This window comes from Dermacentor silvarum, chromosome 9 (assembly GCF_013339745.2).
Source record: "Dermacentor silvarum isolate Dsil-2018 chromosome 9, BIME_Dsil_1.4, whole genome shotgun sequence".
Classification (NCBI taxonomy): Eukaryota; Metazoa; Arthropoda; class Arachnida; order Ixodida; family Ixodidae; genus Dermacentor; species Dermacentor silvarum.
Window position 1 is genome coordinate 41,943,707 of NC_051162.1, and position 16,040 is coordinate 41,959,746.

General features: G+C 45.4%; 1 protein-coding gene across 1 annotated transcript in view; it reads left to right on the forward strand.

Annotated features, from left to right (window-relative positions):
- LOC125940430 (A disintegrin and metalloproteinase with thrombospondin motifs 17-like) overlaps positions 1–16,040 on the forward strand; it is a 202,978-nt gene that overhangs the window by 141,219 nt on the left and 45,719 nt on the right. The gene's annotated exons all lie outside the window — the stretch shown is intronic.

The following is a 16,040-nucleotide window of genomic DNA, read 5'->3' on the forward strand; positions in this document are numbered from 1 at the left end:
AAAGATGCGTTTGTTCAGGAAAGCCTTATTACTTTCAGATCTACATAACAATGTAACGATACCTAAAGTGAAGAATAAGGCGCAACAGCTTTGCAAGGAACTTGAGTTGAACAGTCTTACTCGTGCACTCGATAACAGAAGTTGAAGTTACAAATGCTCTTTACCGCAAAGACGCACGAGCTTTACTAACCTATCAGGGCAATCGTTCAAGAACGTATGACATGAGAGCAGCATGTTTCTATATTCCTACAAACCAAACTGTTTCTGTTTGAGAATGGGGATGAATTCAGAGTACACTATTCAGGAGTATTGATTTTCTAACAGATCAGACACATATAAGCTCTTTCAGTGAACATAAGAGATCTGTTGTATTATTGCGGTAGCAATAATATGGGCACTACGGGCGGATTTCTGCCGTCGTCGTCGCCGTGTGGATCTCATCAAGTCCAAGCGCGATCACATTGCTGCTGCGGCCCGTATGCTGTAGGTGCGATTGAAAGCGTGCGACGTCGATCCGAGAAGGATGGTGGCTCAATCTCATGCGCTCAAGGGAGGAAGACGGCGACGAAGCACCTCTTTTTTCACCGCACGCAGGGTTGCAAGGGCCGTTTTACTCTGGCGGCGGCTGCGTATGGCACAGCTGAGCATAGGCATGTGGGCCCTATCTTGAAAGCCAGCTTCGGCGGGTACAGAGTCTCAGTGTTCCGAGGGCTGATGGCTTCATGCGCGCTGTGTCACGGGGAAGCTAGAGACAGCATGAAGGGGAATGTGCTTGCTACTGCTGCCACTCTTACTGACGCCAGCATTAGGAAAGCGAGTGTCCGCGGTCATCAAGTGAAACGTGTTCACATTTACTAGTGCCCGCGTGACACCATGTTTGTTATTATATCTAGTGAGTCAGTGTTTACAGGTTTATACGACCGAGAAAACCACTATCCTTAATTCGTATAGCTGTGAATTCTTCCTCCGCCTCAGGAAGAAACTGTGACATTGATATTTGTTACCAAAGAATAAGCCGATAAGTGTTCCGGCAGGCATGGTTTATAGTGAAGTAAAACATCAAAATCTGATGAGAATGCACACTGCGAACTTTATGGAAGTATTGTCTGTGTACTTGAAGTCTACCTACTCGAAATGAAACGACCGAGTTGTCCTACAAAAGAACGGCATTTGCATGGTATCCTGTATTGCGCGTCTGTTTGGTGACATAGACCTGTTAAAAAGAAATTGCTCTTTGACCATCGTAGACAGTCATGTGTCTGAAAAATTTTCGGGTGAGTTTGTGATTTTATCGTATTCTTCAGCGACCGAACTGAAATTTCATTCAGAACGTGGCTGACGTTGTTTTATTGTTCTTACGCTCATTGACCCGTTGGTGGAAACGGACGAGGTATCAGAATAGTACTTTAGAAGATTCCTTCATGTAGGACTGTTTTTCAGTAAGAATTACGGTTGCTGTGAATTTCAGCCACACGCTGAAAAATCATTACTTTTATTTAAAAAGGCTCACTCTAAGCTGGTAAAGAGGACCGTCGTTCATTTGACTTTTCCAGCGCGTTGATTAAGCAATGTACCGAGAACATGGAGAGCAGTTTCGGCCATCAAGTGGAGGTCTTTCAAGAGCTATCAATCCAATAGCTTTCTTGCCGATGTTGGCTGAAACTCTATGGCAAAAGCTGAAGAAGCCCGTCCATTATAAAGCCAAGTCCAAAGGAAAGTTTACACAAACATTTTACCGTGCTCATGTATATTGCTACAAGATTTCCCACATGAAACATGTGGACGACGGCGTACGCGTTCAAAATAAAGTTTTCCGTGCCAGAAAAGATGTCTGACCTTTGCAAGGCCATCAGAATTGACCGCTCTGCACCCAGGTGTTCAAAACAACACAATTTGTGTTCTGCAGAGTGCGTTGTTGGTGCTGTCTACTCCGTTCTGTTAACATGCGCACAAATGTACGGGGTGTTAATTTTTAAGTTTTATGGAATTTTTATAAATGGTCTAAGGAAGGTAGCATAATTATTATCATTGAGCTGGGTTATTCGATGGGGCGGTCATTAGTAGCACGAGAAATTGAAACACATAGTCAACTAATTACCAAAAATTATCGAATTACCTTCTTAGGTTAATTAACTTCTCGTGTTAATTATGTACGCATTTTAATAACTCTGCTCAATGATAAAAATTTTGCTACCTGCCACAGGCGATTTTAAAAAAAAACGTAAAACCTAATTTTGAACTCCCGGTATGTTGCCTTAACGGGCAATTGCCTGAAAGAAAAGCTGAAAAAACACCACTGTAATTGGACTAAGCTGACGTCGGATAACTTGGCGCTCTGCTGCCGTTACTGTGCTTGTAATTAGTACTTTGAACGAGCCACAGTATCCCAGATTGCACAGATGCAGAGAAAAGACATGACAGGAAATAATTTAAGCCCGCAAATAGAGATGCTAAAATCTCGTGTGCCAGAGCAGCATTTATTGTATTATCAAGAAAGGAGCAGATGTTGATATGAATAGACAGGAAATTACCTTTTTTCATTCTTAGCTGACCATGGAGATGCGTTGGCACGTGGGATTCCTTTTTATTGTCGTATCTTATCTTGTAATGATGGGTCCTTGTCACAATTTGGTAAGGAAACCCGAATGAAACTTTAGGTTGAAAGTTGCGGCGGTGCATCGTGTTCCTTCTTGTTTTTTTTTTCATGCGTTTATTTATGTAGTAACATTGCCAAGAAGAATGTGTCAGCAGCGGCACTGTAGCAAACACTATTGAAGTTTTAATAGATTACAACCTGTGCGCTGGATCTGTATGTATTTTTAGCTTTTTAATAGGAGGCAAGACAATGTGAGAAGTCAAGAACGCTTAAGTTTGCTAATCGGCGGTTTGATTTTCTGAGTAAAGCAGAAGAATAAACAAATCATCTGTCACGTGGACCTTTCGATTAAAGTTCAACAACTGTTTGCTTTTTGCACTCATTTTCCAAGAATAAGCGGTAAAGAAGCTTGCCTCCAAGTTACTTTTCTCACAAGACTAAGCCTTTGTTCGTTTCTGTTCCTGCTAAAGGTAGCTGCACGTCACCTTGTGAAACCTTTTGAGGCAAGTCCTCCTGGTTTGAAGAACAGTTCTATTATTGCACTTCCAGGTGTAGCGTCAAAGTACATGTTAAAAAAAGGAAGTGTGTTAAGGCCGAAGTGAGTCAACCAATGCTTTGTTCAGCAATATAAGTCGTTTTCTATATTTTGTGCAATAAACATCAGACAGTTACTTGCTAGAGCGCTTATCACACACGGGATTAAAATATAATAATGATAGCCTTTTATTTGTTATTTATTTGTACATAGTGCGGCCTACACCGGGACTATCGCTAGAGGGGAGTAGTAGTACATAAAGTAAACACGGACGACCAGTGCAATAACAAGCAAATCAAGCAAACGTAAAACAAGCACAAGCAGAACCAAGTAAATTGAGAAAACATGATTACATGTCTAAGTGTTGAAAAAACTTGCGAGCTGAAAATTGTGAATACTGGCGCTTTAATGGGTGTTCAGAGCTCAATCACCCAGGCAGAGAAGCTCTATTTAAAGATGTTAGTCTGTGGAAATATTGCTATAGTGGTTATTTGTGGTTATTACCAACTTACAATTTCTTAGCCAACACTGAAACTGGTGTTTGATAATCAACCTGAAGAATTACCGATGCAGTGTAATATTTTGACGACTTATTTTTTCCCCGAGTTGAAGCCTGTTATTGTTACCGGTATTGAGTAGTGGCGACATGATGTAGAAGACAGTAAATACTTCCGAGCAGACATTCTGTGGTACCAATAAAAAATGTCGGCTGAGACACCTTTCAGGGGCTATATCAGAGCATTTGTTCAGGGAGATGGTAAAGGAGGCTAGGCTTGAGGGAGGCTATGGAGAAAACGAACACTGCTTATGCTGCCTTCCACTGAGTGCACTCGAAGTCTGGTCAAAATTAACTGCTTCTGCTGAAATATACATGTAAATTTATCTTATTGCTAGAGGCCCTTGTACTTGATTGTTTCAACTAGAGAATCAGAATGCGATTATGAAGCGTCTCCGATGGTGAATGCTTTTATGAAATATTTTATAAATTTCTAAGCACAGTAACTGCGCAAAAATAAACCAAATATGGGAGACCACAGCTAAGCCCTTTCTCTACAATTAAGCCAGGCAACGTCAGTCTCCTAAAAACATACACGGGTTAAGTGATCACAGCGCCGTTTCTTTCTGAAATGAGTAGAACATGAACATCTTGATAGAAGCGAAGCCATAGTTCGTGAAGTTATATTTTAAAAAGGAGACGTGCCGGTGTAAATATTTTATCATACTTAAACGGCTGCAAGTACTTACAATGAAAATGTTGTTTGGTTAGTATTTAGTAAAATTATGCTGGGCCTGCATTCCTAGGCGATCGACAGGTTTGCTCAGCATTCGTTCCTTGAAGGTTCGTCGACAGCTCGGTTCTTGTTTTTTTGGGGTGCTTATATAGCGACTTCTACATGCCGTTACCCCACATATCGATAATAGATTATATCTTATCCAGTATCCATCTTATCCATGCATAGCCCTTGGTAGGCATCAAAGCTCAATATATGTGAACTGCATAGCCTTCAAAGTTTTCCAAGCAGCATATTTTTTCTTTGAACTGTTTTTACACCGTGCCGCCCAGAGAGATGATGCTTCTAAAAGGTTGCTGAAAAACACGGGAAAAACATGCAAACTTGCATATGGTGCTTCTATGGTGTAGTAATACACACGGGCTCATCCTGATCAGGTTAACAGAAATTCGAACTACTCACATGGACAGACTTCAGCACTCTCAGGCTTTCCATGAGTGAGTATTGGCTACATTTATTATTTAAAAGGAAGTTTTATTGTTGCAACCGCAATTATATGGACACTCCAGGCACATTTCTGCCGGCGGCGTCGGCATTGCCATGATGTGCCGTATAAAGTCCAAGGGTGGCAACACCTTCGCCGAACGCCGTATGCTGTTTGTGCGAGTGAAGGCGTGCAAGGCAGGGAATTGGGGAGCAAGCGTGACGTCTTGCGTGGCGCGCAAGGCACCGGGCGAAGGGGAGGGAGGAGGGGGGGGGGCTTTATACTGCCTATGGACGCGGCAGCGCGGGCGCGATCTTGAAAGCAATCTGCGATTGGGGCAGAGTGCGTCGAGTGCTGATCGATAGCTTCGTGTGCGCTTTGTTTTCGTCGCTTAGTTCGCGTTGCAGCGAGAGGCAGCACCAAGGTAAATTCACTCGCGGCGGCTACCGCGCTTCCTCACTCCAGTATTTTGACCGCGAGTGTGCGCGCTCATAGAATGCCTTGTGGTCTTTTTAGGGGCGAAGCTCCTTAGGGTGTGGGTCTGTCCCTCCTCTGTAGTAGTAGCAGTAGTCGTCGTAGTAGGTAGCCACGTCTACTTTTATGAGAAAAAAAAATTCCGAGAGTTGTCCGTAGCGGAATCGAACCAGGGACCCCTCGCTTCTGAACGCGTGGCGCTAACCACTACGCCACGAAGCTCACATGGACAGACGCACCACGATGGCAATAAATACCCAACATTAACGAAAGACTGCGCGTTTCTAACGCGTTTGTGCTAGCGCGTTACGGCCCGTGCAAGAAGCTGGTGTAAGACGCTGTGGCCTCTCCGCCTTACCCCCGTATTCATAAACGCTGATGGCGTCGGCAAACGCGGTGCACGTTCCGGCATGTGTAAACGGCTGCGTAAGACGCTGTGGCCTCTTCCCCTTAGAGTACTGCACGTTTCTAACGCGTTTGTGCTAGCGTCCCCTTAAGCGGGAGATGGTGCAATTATAATGAAGGGCGCTGTTATAAAATAGGAATGACGTCACATATGGCGCGTGTCATTGGTGGAAGTCAATCGTTCGATTTAGTGCGGCGAGACTGGGCGAATTACACGGAAGATTCACGGTTTGCCGATGATTCCCTCCGGAGCTTCGCCCACTCATCATCATTCACCCCGTGGATATGCGGTGTTTTTTGCTTGTGCACGCGTGACACCATTCTTGTTAATTTAGTTAGTAAGCGAATATTTACAAGTTTTTTTCGGCTGATCACACCACTATGCTTACTTCGTATAGCTGTCTACTAATTTGCTACCGCAATCAATGCTTGGCGTGTCGGGCGAAACTGCAACTTTCTGAAATTGATTCTCAGCTACTTAGTCAAAGGCTTATGCTAGTTTTTTTTTTGTACTAGCTGGTTCAAGAACTTAATATTTCAATATATTTCCCCAAGATAAACAGGGTTCATCATGTGAAATTTGGTTCTGTTGTGTGTTTTATCAACGTCAAGTAGCGTGGTGAGTGTACGAAATTCGGAGAACTTGAGCAAAAGTGTCACATTAATTTGTTTGGTTGCTCAGTACGAAAACGCCCAAGTATATACTACCCACCCGAAAATGATTGCAGCGTGACATTTGAGATCACCTTCAAATTTGAAGTGTCGTTACATCATTTAATACGTTCAGTTTTTGTGGAAGGTAAAAGCTTATGGTCGTGGGCGAGCAAGCTCTTGCTGTGTTAAAAGCTTCTTGCGTTTCCGAGCCGAACAGTCGTTGTGAAGATGCCTCCTGGGGATTAATCAGCTCTGACACCAAATCTTCGACTAATACTAATGTCACGAGGGAAATTACACAGTGCCCCCCCCCCCCCCTCCCCGAGGCTTGAGAGATTTTGTTCTGTCTGCACATTTTCAGTGCTGATATATAGGACACTTTCTGGCGGTGAGTACTTTGAGCTATTATGTAAATAGCCTTGAGCGCATCACATTCAATACAGTAAGCATTAGCTTATACTGCCTCAACACTTCCTTTATCCCCTTCTTCTTATCTTCTCTCTCTTTTTTGCTCTCCTGTGCAAGCGGGTGAGCGTGATGCCCCTTTTGGGCGACAATTGCTAGCCTGCTCTTCTTTCTCGTGGTAATGTTTATATTGTGAGGAAGAATATCGGCACGCTGCAAAGCCCCGTTGCCAGCATGTAAAATTATCCCCCTGGTTCTTCTAGAGCGGAAGACTCCTCGGAATTGCCTTGGTTTTCCAAAATTTGCTACTAACAATGTTTTAAATCAAGAAGCACGACTGCCTACTCTTGTCGGCAGATTCCGCATTCTAACTGTAAAAACATATTTAAACATTTATAAATCTTTGACACGATCACAATGTGTATTTATTAATTAAATACGGGCATTTTTCGATGAGCATTGGTACCGCTTACACAGACTTCAGGTTTTATTTGTGCAAGCTCAGCTACATCTATTAAACGTTAATATACGCGAGATTATTTGCCCAGACAAGCCCTTGCGTAATATAAAGATTGAATCTGATTATATATTGCCATTGAATACCAAGCACCTGCCCTCTACATACTTAAATGGCATGCCACAAGTTCACTTATCGCAATTGGGAATAGATCATGTGATCGCGACTGATGCGTTAATGAGTGAAGAGAAGGCGAGTGTGGGTATTTTCTCCGAGTCACTATCCTGGTCATATGCATTACGCCTTCCGGACTTCACAGCCATATTTCCGGCTGAACTATCAGCCGTTGTATGAGCTCTTTGAAAACTTCCTTCAAATTATTCAGCAGTAGCTATAGTGACTGATTCACTGTCAGCATGCACACCACTCATTTCACCTTCGGATAGGCTATAGCTAATACATTCAAATCTCTAACCCCTCCAAACTTCAGTCTGGTACAATTCTTATGGGTTCCAGGCCATCGTGGGACGTTTTTAAATGAAATGGCTGACACACTTGCACGGATATTGCTTGATGGGCCAGTTATGTCCGTTAGGCCTAGTTCGGCTTATGTCATTGCCGCTAAGTTTACAAAATTTTCTTTTTTCCAAGGTCCCAAAAACTGAAATTCCAAATGTTGGAATTCAGGAGACAATAAATGGTGTCGCACACATAAATTGGAAATTTTCATAACACAATTACGCTGCCATATCCTAGCTATAAATCGACGGCATTAAAAGGCTGCCATGTTAATTCTCGCTATCAATAATTGGATAGCTCATTAAATTGCTGATTGTGTGTTCGAAATTGTCATACCATCATAAAATTGTTGTTTATTTATAATTACAATTATTTTAATTTCTGTATCTGTCGGGTAAATCTATTTTCTTGTGATCATAAACGTTCTACTTCACCCTGATTTGCGTTTTTGTTTAGGTTTTGCTCTTTCCCCAATTCCTCAAACTTTCACCGACGGCTTCTTGGCCAATCCCCCAAGCGCTAGAAAAGAGGAACAAACAAGCAAGCACGCCAGCCATCGTGTGGCTCGTACCCAGTTCGCTCTTGGGCGGCACCATATCTTCTGGTGCTGCGTTTGTCGCTGCTGCTCTACGACCCGAATAGGTGGAGCTGCGGGGTGCAACCGGAAATCTGGAACTGCGCAACCGGACACGACAGCCCGTATTCATTACGCCGGAAGAAGGACCATCACAATCACAACGCGCTACCCCGGTGACTACCGCGGTCTGCCCTGGCCCGTTGCGTCAACGCGACCTACACATCTTCAGCGGTACAGAAGATCATGGCGTAGAACACTGGCTCGCTGCCTGCGCCCGGGTGAGCATCCACAACCACTGGGACGACAAAAAACGGAATGCCGTGTCGTTTTACTTGAGCAGTGTCGCCAGCGTGTGGACACCGAAACCACGAACGTGATCTCACGACGTGGGCGTCCTTCAAAACTAACGTAACGGAGGTATTCGGGTGCCCCGCCATTCGCAAACTTCGCTCCGAGCAAACGTTTGCATGTACGTGTGCAACAGAGCGGGGAGACATTTACAAGTTTTATAGAAGATGTTGTCGACCTCTGTAACCACGTTGACGTCACAATGGCTGCTGAAGAGAAGCAGCATATTTTAAAAGTAGGCTTGTGCGAATATTGACATTTTTGAATACGAACCGAATACCAATAAGGCAAAAAACTACATTTGAATATCGAATCGAATATTGAATATGTGTGTTGTTCTAAAAATTTGCAAAACAAGAGTTAACAATAGCTTTTATTACCCTTTAAAAAAGACACTGCATTTTACAAGGATATTTCAAGTTAAAGAGACACTCCTTACAGCTAATGCACTCAGGTAATGTCAGGTAAATCTCTGAGTATGCAATACACTTATTACAAATTATCATGAAGAAAAATAAACTGTTCAACACGTTCAGGAACTAACCGCTCCCTATGCACTGTGACAACGTTTCCACCGATAGAAAATACCCGTAATGTGAAACTGAGGTGGCAAGGATGGCCAAATACTTCTGGGCGAGTGCACTTAAATGCGGGTACTGGAAAGGTCAATTGACTGCCACCACTCACAAGGATCCTTGGCCCTGTCCACAAGGGGCTTTTCCCGCATAGTCTGTAACTTCCTTCTGAGGGGCAGATGCCAAATGTGTATTCTTCTTGTTCATCACTAGATCGTCAAAAGCGTTCCATACACTGGATGCCACCAGCGGACACGAAGTTCGACGCTGGCATAGCAGTGTCTCGACTGACTTCCAGTTCAGCTGCCTGGAGCTTCCTTGTCACAAGGTCGTTCATCAAAATCATCTGATCAGACGCCTTATTAGTTGTAGCCTTAAAACGCGGATCAAGAAACATGGACAGGCTGGTCACTTCACCAATCTCGCACTCCGCAAAGCTAATCTTGATATGTTTTGCGAGATTGTTAGCAAACCCCGTGTTTCCGTCGCAACCTTCGAGGCATTGCAGCATTCGAAAAATAATTGGAACTTGACATGACAATGAGGGATCATCATACCGTATTGGTGAAGCAGCGCACTGACCAGGACAAAGTGGAGAGACATAAGAATACACAATACTCGCTGCACTCGCTACTACTTTATTTTAGAACGAACACTTCATCCTAATATACCTGCGCACCCTTCGATGTCAAAGATCTACAAGGCAACATTAACAGCACCTTCAAAAATACATACCCAGGCTCACTTGGGCGTCAAAGATAGGTATCATATCTAACACGCTGTGCAATCCTATCTAAATCACTGCACGTTTAACACATTTATTTTTACAAATTTATTCTAGTGACTTTCTACATGTAATAGGCGACCTCACTATTGCTCAGAAGGACACATGGTTGACTTCCCCCCCCCCTCCTACAACCCTCATTTTCTCTTGTAAATTTCAAATGCTTCCCCTAATTCCCTGGTCAGCTGATCCTTATGGTGCGGAAGAATTGTAGTGTCATCGTAAGGCGGTGAGTACCCATTCTGTGAACAGTGCCCTTTAATGTTGGAATGAATGTTGCCACCAAGCGACCTTTTATGTTCCACAAGTCTAGTGTTCACACGCCTACCCGTTTGGCCGATAGGTATAGTATTGAGCTTCAACACCAGAGTTGCGCCCAATATGGGCTTCAATGTCTCCGCAATCTCCACAGCGTCTCTCTGCATCTCCCTACGCTGCAGAGTTAAATGCATATATGCTTGTGTCCAAAGTGGTGAGCTCAGGTATGATGGACGCTGAGTTCAAGGAGCCTTCAAAGCATCAGGTATTGACGAACATAGATCTTTCTCGTTTTATTTTCAGGCATTTAAAAGTAGTTTATGCAAGATACTCGACATACATATTTTATGGCATCTACTTATACAACCCGAGAGTACATCATATATTGTTATAAAAAAAACCACAGAAACCAAAGCAGATCCTACCTCACGGGCGTGGTTCAGATAGACTGAAACAGAGCAGACGGATAATGAGCGCATTATGTGAAGCTCTCAGTAAATAAACCTATTCTTAGGAGAATGTCGGGCAAGAATATAATTTGTTACTTGCTCGTATATTCGCAGTCTGTCCAAATATTCGCGGTTTCTACGGTTATTCGGCATTCCCCGAATATCCGAGAATTTTGGAATATGCGTTTCTCTAATTGAATGCACTTAGAATAAGGAAAACATTCGACTCGTTTTCGAAATTTCGAATATTAGCACACCCCTGCTTAAAATGCATTGAGAATGACGATTCTAAATGCTGTTGGCGAAAAATCCAGCAACAGTGTATGAACCCATAAGTCTCTGTCAAAACTTTGACGAACTACGCAAAGAACGCGTGGCCCACCCACAAATCTTCTCCACAGGCCACTTCAATGTTGAGCTTGGCTGTTGCCCCGGATAACACTTCGCTGCTGCTACAGATCAAAGAGTTCGTCCGGGAAGAAGTTGCTCGCCAGCTTTCGCTGATGCCACTTACACACGGCCAGTCGCGTTCTCCATTGGTACCCGTTCTCCAATATATAATCACGGACCAGGTTACCAACCACGTTTCGCCTTCCCTCAATCAGGCTCCGACTGCCCCTTCCCTGGCGTACGCCGAAGTGGCTACGAGACCTGTCATTATCATCATCAGCCTATATTTATGTCCACTGCAGGACGAAGGCCTCGCCCTGCGATCTCCAATTACCCCCGTCTTGCGCTAGCTGATTCCAACTTGCGCCTCAAAATTTCCTAACTTCATCAGTCAGCCTAATCATCTGCCGTCCTCGGCTGCGCTTAACTTCTCTTGTTATCCCTTCTGTAACTATAATCGTCCACTGATTATCCATCCTACGCATTACAGTCATTACAGTCATAACAGGTTATTCATCCTACGCTGAGTCGTCATTTTTGCTGAGTCATGCTTATGATTATGACTTCTACCATCCTTTAGTGTTTCCTTCATTTAGTACCCACGTCCGAAACCATTTCAGTGGTTTTTTAGTGTTAATCTTTTTTCGCTGCGACATTGACATTTTAGGCGGCTGTTTCATGACATTCATGACCTATCATTTATGTTCGTCATACACTTGTCATACTGTGCCAATTTAGGAACATACCAACTTAACGAAGCGACCATGAGAGCACCATGACGCATGCGGCTGTTTCCTGACCTACATGACTGTCACATGTAAGAGGCCGCCCGTGGCGAGAGAAAAGGACGACAAAGTTCGCGGAGCGTTCCGAACGGCGCGAGCGCTCGAGGCACGCGATCCGAGGCGTAATCCGCGAGGCAGAAGCATCGAACCAGTATTATCGACGTGGCTATTGAGCTGGAAGGTCGCATCGTCAGCCATGCTCTGACGACGGGAGAGCGGAGGACCCGGCCACGAAGTCGTGAGACTGGCAAGGCCCAGGTGTAGCCATAGTCCTCGGAGACGTCCGGACGAAGCTCCTGGGACCGGCCACTGCTGCTCACGGTGGTTCCGGTCTTCTTCTCGAGAATCCCTCTTCCTTGGTCAAGCCCGTTCAACCGATAATCACCGTGCTACCGGGTCGCCATGCCGATCGACGTAGGGCGAAGAAAACTTCATTAGGCAAGTGACACGTCAGCGGCGGCTACCGGAGCTCCAGCCACGCACTCGGCCAGGCCAACGGAACCACGAGTCGTCGGCAATTTACGGCATCAGCGACAACCCGAACGAACAAGACGCGAGGCCTAAGCCAGCGAGTGACACGTCAGCGGCGGCTACCGGGGCACCAGCCAGGTACTCGGCCAGGTCGACGGAACCGCGAGGCGTCGGCACTTACGGCACCCACAAAGCTTCGGATGAGATCGATGTGGATTCAACAGGAATTTCGAACCGCCGGTCTGTAAGAACCCGCACTTCCATATTGTGACGCAATTAGGCCGAGGCCAGGGTGGTCAGACTTTGACGAGTCAGTGCTAGGACTGACCGAGAGACTTTAAGGCGGAGTTAGGCTCCGAAACCGAGACAGTGCTCCTGATAGTTTTGTATTTAGTCAGAGTTTAATATTTTCTATTGAGTATTTTTGGTTCAAATATAGTTTTAGTTTTGTGTGCCGCGTGCTTTTGCCGTCCCTGTACATATTAAATCCTTGTTTGCTGTGCTGCCAGCAGTGTCTCCATCGAGAGTAGCGCATGTACGCAACTCTCCGCCTCCCAAGCGAGTAGAAGGTGACAATGACACGCATGTCATGACATGCATGTCATGACCAAATATGTATGTTCGTCGTACACTCTTGTCATACTAAGCCAATTTTGGTACATACCAAGGTAACGAAACAGCTATGAGAGCTCCAAGATGTGGGCGCCTATATAGATAGATAGATAGATAGATAGATAGATAGATAGATAGATAGATAGATACTGTCGAAGTGGCAAATGTCCGCCAAGAAATCTTTGCATTTCAAAAAAAAAAACTATGGTGGGGAGCGGGATAATCAGTCTAGTATGGTAATTGATTGGATTCAATCAGCTAATTTTGGATAGCAAACAAGCATTTCTGTGGCTGAACCCAAGAATAGAGGCTCCAAAAGATAGGATCACAGGCTCCGATAAATGTAGGAAATATTGCGACGCGGGATTTCCAGTAGTCTTTTTATTATTGCAGAAAAACGCCTACAAGACAACAAGAAAGGTCTATTGTCTCCGCTTCGCCACAGAATGAGTATAATGGTGAGGGGACCAGACCAGACCTGTGTAAGTAGAAGTTTAACTGAGGTATGGCGTACTTGTCTCTGCTACCTCGATGACGCTGTCGTCTTTTCCCCAGATTTTACGACCCATCTTCGCCGTTTACATAAAGTTTTCACCTGTCTCCGGAATGCTGGTCTACAGCTTAACTTGATAAACTGCCTATTTGCAGCTCGGAAACTCGCTATGCTAGGCCACGTTATCACCAAAGGCATTGTTCCAGATCCTGCTAAAATTCGTGCTGTATCCCAATTCCCGAAGCCTACTAACTTCAAAACAATACGCAGCTTCATTGGACTATGCTCTTATTTTCGACGATTCGTTCGCAATTTCGCTATTCTAATCGCACCCCTAAACCAACTTCTTCAAGGTGATAATGAACTTTATACTTGGTCGCCAGTGTCTGACGATGCGTTCACGACTCTTTGTCGCCTACTTACGTATCCGCCAATCTAGCGCCATTTTGATCCAAGCGCTCCTTGAGAACTTCACACTGACGCCAATGGCGTAGGCCTTGGTGCCGTGCTCGCACAACGTAAGAACACTAATGCCGAATACCTGGTCGCTTATGCCAGTCGTGCCCTCACAAAAACTGAGGCGAATTACTCAGTAACAGAAAAAGAGTGTCTGGCCATCGTATGGGCTCTTCAAAAATTTCGCCCATATCTCTACGGTCCACCCTTTGACGTGGTGACAAATCATCATGCACTTTGCTGATTGTCTAACCTCAAAGACCCGTATGGTCGCCTCGCTCGGTGGGCGCTCCGAATCAATGAATATGATGTCCGTGTTGTCTATCGCTCTGGTCGCAGACACTTTGACGCCGATGCCTATCTCGCGCTTCCCAATTACTTCCGACGCCAGTACTTCTACGTACAGTCATGATATCTCACCACTTGGCATCCTGGACATGGCCTCGGAGCAACGAAACGACCCATAGATTGTCTTGATATTAGATGTTTTATAAAACCCTCCAGCAGCTTCGGCAACTCGAGTTTTACGCTGAGAGGCCCAGCATTTCGCCATCCGCGACGGACTTTTATACCGCCGCAAACTACCACAACGACGGCCGCTCATGACTCTTAGACGTGCCCCGCCTCCTTCGAAAGGATTTATGCTCGGCATTTCACTCCGACCCTCAGTGCGGTCACGGCGGTGTGTCGAAGGCCTACACACGGCTTCGCGTACGATACTATTGGCATGGGATGTACACCTTCATCCGCAAATACGTACGCTCCTGCATTGCCTACCAACGACGAAAATGTGTCTCACATCTCTCCACCGCACATCTCCCGCCCCTTTCCTGCCCAGGTCACCGATTTGACCGTGTCGGCATTAATTTATACGGGCCTGTTCCATTTACTGGCGCTGGCAACCGCTGGATCATCGTCGGCGTAGATCATTTGACATGGTATGCCGAAACCGCCGCCTTACCTGCCTCATCAGCAAAAGACGTCGCCTCTTTCATTATAAACAACTTTGTTCTCCGCCATGGCGCACCTCGTGAACTGCTGAGCGATCGGGGTTGCGTATTCCTCTCGGACGTGCTGCAATTACTCCTATTTGAATGCCAAATTATTCACCGCACCACTACCGCTTATTATGCACAGACCAATGGCTTAACAGCACAATTAAACATAACTCTTGGGGATATGCTATCCATGTCTTTTGCGTCAGACCACTCCTACTGGGATCTTCTACTTCCCTTCGTCACATACGCATATAACACTGCCTCCCAAGCCCCTACCGGATTCTCGCCATTCTTTTGTGCTTTACGGCCGACAATCGTCCATCACCATCGATATGGTTCTCCCGTACGGGCCGGACCCTGCCGACTGCTCACATGTTGCTACGGTCGCTAGGCACGCAAAGAAACTGGCCCGTTCGTTGACGTCTGCTCAACAGTGTCGCCAAAAACCGCGTCATGACCTCAAACCACCTTCTGACCCTTTCGCCATCGACTCCCTCGTGTTGCTTTGGGTCCCGCCTGTTGCTGCTCTTGGCCTTTCGTCCAAGCTCCTTCCAAAGTACCACGGACCCTACCGCGTGGTTGCGCTAACATCACCAGTTAATTACGTGGTAGAACCCGTGCCGCCATCTTCCGATCTCCATCGTCGCGGGCGAGAGAGTGTCCACATTGACAGGCTCAAGCCGTACTACGGTCCGCTGACCTCTTCCTAAGTCGCCAGGATGGCTACTCTTCCATGCCGGGGGTGATTGCGAGAAAGAAGATCGGCACGACGAACAGCCCCATTGCCATCGTGTGGCTCGTACCCACTTCGCTCTCCGGCTATGCCCTACCTGCTCGTGCTCCGTTTGTCGCTGCCGCTCTACGACCCGAACAAACCCCCTTTGCAGTTCATATATTGTTTGCTAATTTTGTTACTTACTGCTTTAAAGCTTTTTAATAGTGTCATTTTTGTAACAGCTCAAATGGCTGATGAATGTCAACATTTTCGAACATGCATCCCGCAAGAGGCCTTTAAGTGAACAATTCATTACGATGATGATGATGAAGAAGGTGATGATAACGATGATACACGTTATAGAGCGC